The sequence below is a fragment of the Choloepus didactylus genome, chromosome 3, assembly GCF_015220235.1.
Source record: "Choloepus didactylus isolate mChoDid1 chromosome 3, mChoDid1.pri, whole genome shotgun sequence".
Lineage (NCBI taxonomy): Eukaryota > Metazoa > Chordata > Mammalia > Pilosa > Megalonychidae > Choloepus > Choloepus didactylus.
The window spans coordinates 13,845,770-13,852,122 of NC_051309.1; the positions used below are offsets into that span (position 1 = coordinate 13,845,770).

General features: G+C 37.9%; 1 non-coding gene across 1 annotated transcript; it reads right to left on the reverse strand.

Annotated features, from left to right (window-relative positions):
* Nucleotides 1-4,965: 4,965 nt before the first annotated feature.
* On the reverse strand, nt 4,966-5,072 carry LOC119530756. The gene has a single exon (XR_005216137.1). It is a non-coding gene; the product is annotated as a U6 spliceosomal RNA (small nuclear RNA).
* Nucleotides 5,073-6,353: the final 1,281 nt, after the last annotated feature.

The following is a 6,353-nucleotide window of genomic DNA, read 5'->3' on the forward strand; positions in this document are numbered from 1 at the left end:
TTTAGCCCTGTTTACTATACTTGCCCAATTACAATAAAACTGGGCGTGAGGGTGTCAGTGGATGCCCCAGTGGATCCCCAGAGTACCTAACATTAGCATCCCTTATTCCTCTATGTAACAGCCATCCTACCTCCTCAGGATGATCAGGGTCTATTACCTTTGTCAATAGGGCAATTCCTTCTTTGCCTATTCTATACATGCATGAGGAGCCCAAGGTGACAAGAGGCTATAAGTTTAGTGGAATCCTTCCTAGGTATCCTGTGAAAGATTTGTGAGGAGAAGAAACATAAATTCCCCAACAGGGTCACTGGGAATGATGGCAATATTCTAACTACTGGAGAATAGGAATTTTATAACATTAGAGAATATTTGACAATATTATCTTACTTATTGGAGAACATGGTACTGTATACTGTTGATTTATAGTATATACTGTACCTTTGCAATGTATTATTCCTAAGCTGGCCCATTAGCCACATCTTTCCATCAGGTTAGCAGCTTCTGTATAGAACAAGTGGGTTATGTGCTCACTGCTGCACCTTTTTCAAAGTAAAGTGGGTTCCTTGGTCAAAAGAGATATCACATACCATATATCAGACACTGTGAACATCCAGATAATCATGCTGGGAACTTACATGTTCTGCCATGGTATCTAAGAGTGTGTGAGTAGTATGTGCAGTTGCCCATAGTTTTATCCTTAACACATGGTTAAATTTGAATGTTAACCAGTGATAACCTGTCTCTTTTATTCCTGATTCTTTACAGTCACGAAATAATACCTCCTTTCCAAGGACTCATGCAGAACCCGTGATGATGAAATGAAGTGTTTGGATGTGAATGCTAGTAGGGACAACTAATTTGTTCTGTTCTGTATGTTGAAGATGGAGAAGTATTAGTTGCTACTCTGCTTCTCCTGCCAGCCACTTGGTATATCGGTTAGCAGGATCAGCAGAGAAATCGTAAGCTGGGTTCATGAAAGGTCTGCAAGCTATGGAGACTCAACAGCATTGCCATCGAATGTCAAGAAAGTAGCTTGATGCCTTTGCTACAGTGGCTTTGTCATTTATTTTGTGATGCAAATCTTTAACTTTAATTTATTGTTGGTAAATTTGTTGTGCAATAAACTTTTTTTGGCAGCAATGAGCTCAAAGAGCAAAAGTGAATGTTTGATGAAAAATGAAGTACTAAATTTTAATTTCTCAGGACAGCTAATGATGATTCTGTAACTTGTCCAAAATATTTGTTGACATTTGCCATCCACCATGAGGGCTATAGTGATAACACTGGTGACAGACTGTGCCTGAAGGTGATGAATTAACATTGCCAGCAGCAGAAGGTGTGAAACGTGGTTCTCTTTTAGATCAATCGAATATGATTCTAAATTTATTTTCCTCATTTTCAATTTCAAGTTTTTCTGTGCACGTACCAAAAAAAAAAAAAAAAAAAAAGCAGCTGTTAATGTGTTGGCTCCCTTAGAAGAACTTTACAAATGGCTAAATGATATTGTGAGTTGAAAGGTCTTTCAAGAAGAAAAGACGGTTAAAATAATAATTGACCAATTGTTTATTCCTTCAGTAAATGGAATCAGAGTAAAGCTCTGGAAACTTCTGTCCACCAAAGATGACACATTTACTACTGCTTTTATGAATGCTACTATAATTACAATTAAAATCTAAACACTGAAGAAAAATTATTTTTGTGGTGATGACATGAACACAAATTTTGGTGGAACGTATCATAACACAAACAATGATCTCACTGAATTAAGAAATTTATATATCTAATATAAGTAGGGCATTAATCATCAGGCACATATAATCATAATTGCATCAAAATAAGCTTATATATTCTACCAATCAAAATAGAAGGCTAAAATTTATAAAAAGTTAAATGTTACATTTAGAGAGAATGAACTACCACATTGTTTTGGGGATGCAGCTGGAGTTGAGTACAAAAAAGATGCTAGCATGACAATGAATGCTTTGTTCTTTGCTACTCATTTTCAGCTGGATTTTAGGAATGTGTGAGCTTTTGCAGAACTTTTGCAAATGAATCTCAGTGCTCTAAGTGAATTTTCTCATCCCTGGGTCAATTCTGTTTCCCTGCCACACAAATGTCATACATTTTGTTGATTCAACAGAATTTATTGGCTTATAGTTTTAAGGCTAGGAGTTGTCCAAAATTGAGGTATCAGCAAGGCAATGCTTTCTTCCTAAAGACTGTGTCATTCTGGGGCTGGCTGCTGGCTACCCTTTGTTCCTTAGCTTTTCTGTCACATGACAAGGTCCTCTCCTCTCTCTTCCAGGTTCTGTTGACTTTGAGTTTTTACTCTTCCTGTGCCTCTCTCCTTCTCTTTCTGAATTTCATTCCACCTACAAAGGACTTCTGTAACCCAGTTTAAAGCCCAATCTGATTCAGTTGGCTACATCTCAACTAAAAATAACATCTACAAAAGGTCCTATTTGCAATGGATTCACAACATCAGGAATGGGTTATGATCAAGAACATGTTTTTTTCTGGGGTACATAATTCATGCGTACATGTGGCAAGTGGGATTCTAAGAATTGTGTGTGTGTGTGTGTGTGTGTGTGTGAGAAACATGTCCCCTAAAGTAAGGCAACTACTTTGTCTTGTGCTTATTCAAGGGTATTTTGGAAAAGTGTTGCAAGTATTATATGATAAGGCAATCAATTTATAAAGCAAGTTCTACAAAATGAGTGATACTCTTATTAAATGTAAATGTTGTGAATGTCAACCTTATGAATGAAAACCACATGGACAATCAGGCTAACTGGGTGTTTGTGTCAACTCTTGTCTAGGGCTTCTGAATGAAAACTGTGAAAAAATGGGGGAGTTGCTGAATATACACAACAGCAGCAATGGGATGTTTATGTTACAATCAAAGCCGTATTATCCATCCAATGGGACTGCACTTTAGTGAACATTTGCGCCTGCCCAGGGTATGGTGATAAATCAAGAACCCAGGCAATAATAGCAAAAAATGAACCCCTTAGCCAGAAAGCAAAAGAGGTTGTGATGGTGACTCCTCCTTGAGATGAAGACATGTATAATTTTACACCTTAGGAGATTTGTTTCCTTTGGAATTTTAAAAACCTAACTTTAAGGTGTCTGAATAAAAGTAATAAGCAATGTACTAGAGGATAAGCATGCAAGGGATTTGCCATCTGACTAGTGGCCATGTGCCATTTGCTAGTTTTATGTGAGTAGTTTGGAAATGGAAGCCAGAGGTGTCTACTCTGTTGGGTAGGAGAGAGAACATGGACTTTGGAGATGAAAGGTCTGGGTGGTTCGAGTTTGGTTTGCCATTTATTAGCAGCTGTCTTTCTATTTATAGTTTACTATAATAGTTTTAAAAATGGACACAGACACAAAATAATTATACTGTTCGTACATCCATACCTTGCTTTATTCATTTAATAAATAAATTAAAAATATTTCCATGTCAGGAAATATAGATTTATCTTGTCCCCATTTATAGTAAGAGAGAATTCCACTGGCTGAATAAACTTCAACCAGTCCTCTATGGATAGACATTAAACATATTTCCAGCTTCTTGCTAAAATGGACACTGTCGTTGGTTCATTTTGTCACATATATACAGATATATGTGTAGAGTAAATTCATGGAGATGAAATTATTCGGTAAATAGAAACATTCATGTTTATCTTTGGAAGATATAGCACAAACTTGTTCTAACCAAGGGCTGGCAAGGGTGTGGACAAATTAGACATATCATCCATCAATGGTAAAATTATGAATTGGTGTGGACTTCCTGGAAGGTAATTTAAAATTGTTTATAAGTAATAATTCCCTTCAACAAATTGCCTTATTAGGTTGTCTGCTTGAATATTTTCCAAGCAGTTTATCTTGGAAGGTCCTTCAGAAACTAGAATAGCCCAAATTTAGATACTTGGTGGTTACCTTGCTAAGGTGTCTGTTAATTTGTTTTGTTTTTATTTTTCCCTGCAATTTTATTGAGATATTGTCACATACTGTACAATCATCCAAAGCGTATAATCAATTATTCGCAGTATCATCACCACAATCAATTTTTGAACATTTTTGTTACTTCTAAAAATAATAATAATAATGAAAATAAAAATAAGAATAAAAATTGTTGGTTTGTTTTTGTCCCAGGTGAGTATCTACTTAGCCTTCTCTTATTTCAGCAATGCTGAATGGGATGGTAGTGGAGATTTTGGGGCTGTAACTAGCTTGGAAACAATTTCTGAGTGAATCCCCCAGCCCTTGGGCTGGGACCTTCTCATCACACTTTGTGGGGCAGGTATCCATTCAAGTGCTGAATCTATCTGGCTCCTCACATTACACAAAAGGTTATTTCACTTGCCCTTGGCTTGCTGGTCTCTTGAGGCACACAGTTCCGTACTCAACAGAAAACATGGGTGTTCCGATTTGCTAATGCTGCCATTATGCAAAATACCACAATGGATTGGTTTTTATAAAAGGGGTTTATTTGGTTACAAATTTGCAGTCCTAAAGCCATAAAAGTGTCCAAACTAAGGCACCAACAAGAGGATACCTTCACTGAAGAAAGGCCAATGGCATCTGGCACACATGTTAGCTGGGAAGGCGTGTGGCTGGTGTCTGCTGGTTCTTTGCTTCCAGGTTGTAGTTTCAAAATGGCATCCCCCAAAATGTCTCTGGGTCTCTCTTACCTTCTCTGGGGCAAACTCTGGACTTCATCTCTTAGGTTATGTGCCATTTTGGACATATTATGTCCCTTCAAAAGGCATGCTTTAATCCAATCCTGCGGGATATTTGGATTAGGTTGTTTCCATGGAGATGTAACCCACCCAAATGTTGGTGATAATTTTTTTTTCCCAGAAAGTCACAGCTTTAATATTAGATGCCATATATGTTGCTTTGACACATATCTTTTCCTCAGTGATAACCAGCAAAGGATCAATGCTCAGGGAGCCGTGCAAAAATATAGAATGCTTCACAAATTTGCATGTCATCCTTGCACAGGGTCCATGCTAATCTTCTCTATATCATTCCAATTTTAGTATATGTGCTGCCAAAGCAAGCACTGGTGACAGTTTTGATTAAATCATATCCATGGAGGTTTGGCCCCACCCATTCAATGTGGGTCTTGATTAGTTTACTAGAGTCCTTTAAAGGATCCACACAGGCTCAGATGCTTGCTGGCTGATGCTCAAACATGCATAGAGTTGTGGATGAAAGGACATTTGGAAGTGCTACGCTAAGTATGCACAGGAGCTGACAGAGGAGTTGAAACACAACCCAGGACAAGCAGACACCAGCCACGTGCCTTCCTGCTAATAGAGGTTTTCCAGACACCAACAGCCTTTCTCTAGTGAAGGTATACTCATGTTTATGCCTTGGTTTGCACACTTTTATGGCTGTAGAACTGTAAATTTGTCACCAAATAAACCCCCTTTATAGAAGCCAATCCATTTCTGGTATTTTGCATAATGGCAGCATTAGCAAACCAGAGCAGCTTAGCATCTCCAAAAGTCCTTCTATCCACATCTACAAAAAATTGAGTTTGGCATTTATAATACATGAAACATCTCTAAGTGTCAGCAAGCATCTGGGTCTGTGTCAGCTCTTAGCTTCTCTCTTAAATAGAACCAATCAAGACCCTCCCTGAATAGGCGGGGCCAAACATTCATGGAAATAATCTAATCAAGAGTATCACCCAGAGTTGGGTGAGTCACATTTCCATGGAAGCAGTCAAAGTATCCCACCCAACAAGGTTGGGTTAAAAGATCAGGAATTTGTGGGGGGCATAACATATGCAAACTGGCACAATGGGCTTGCTGAACTTCCCCTTCCACAGGGAAAACTAAAACCAACCTCACATTACTACCTGTTTAAGCAAAGATCAGCTGAGAAGAATGGTGTTCTAGGAAGATTGCTTGAGCTACACCATCATGTCCTTTATTTCAGAGATCCTTATGCATACACCTGGATCACATAGGATCACCAGAAAACATTGTCTGAGACCTTGCCTGGAAAGATATTTTTGAAATTGACTTTCATTTTGATGTGATACATATTCACCTTACTTTAATGCCATAGGAAATAGCCTTATGAAAACCTTACTGGAGTTTATAGTGACGTATAAGTTACTGTTTTCATCTTAACACAAGATTTCTTTTTTTAATAAGAACCCCTAGGGGAAATTCCAGTAGGATATTAGTATTAAGGAAAGTTGTGATTCTCCTGAGCCATTAACTCATTTTTATTTCAGGGAAAGCTTTGAATCTTATCACAGATAACCTTTCTATTTTTGTGTTGCTTGCTAGAAAGCTTGGAGCTAAATTTGTGCTTCACTCACAGTAGGC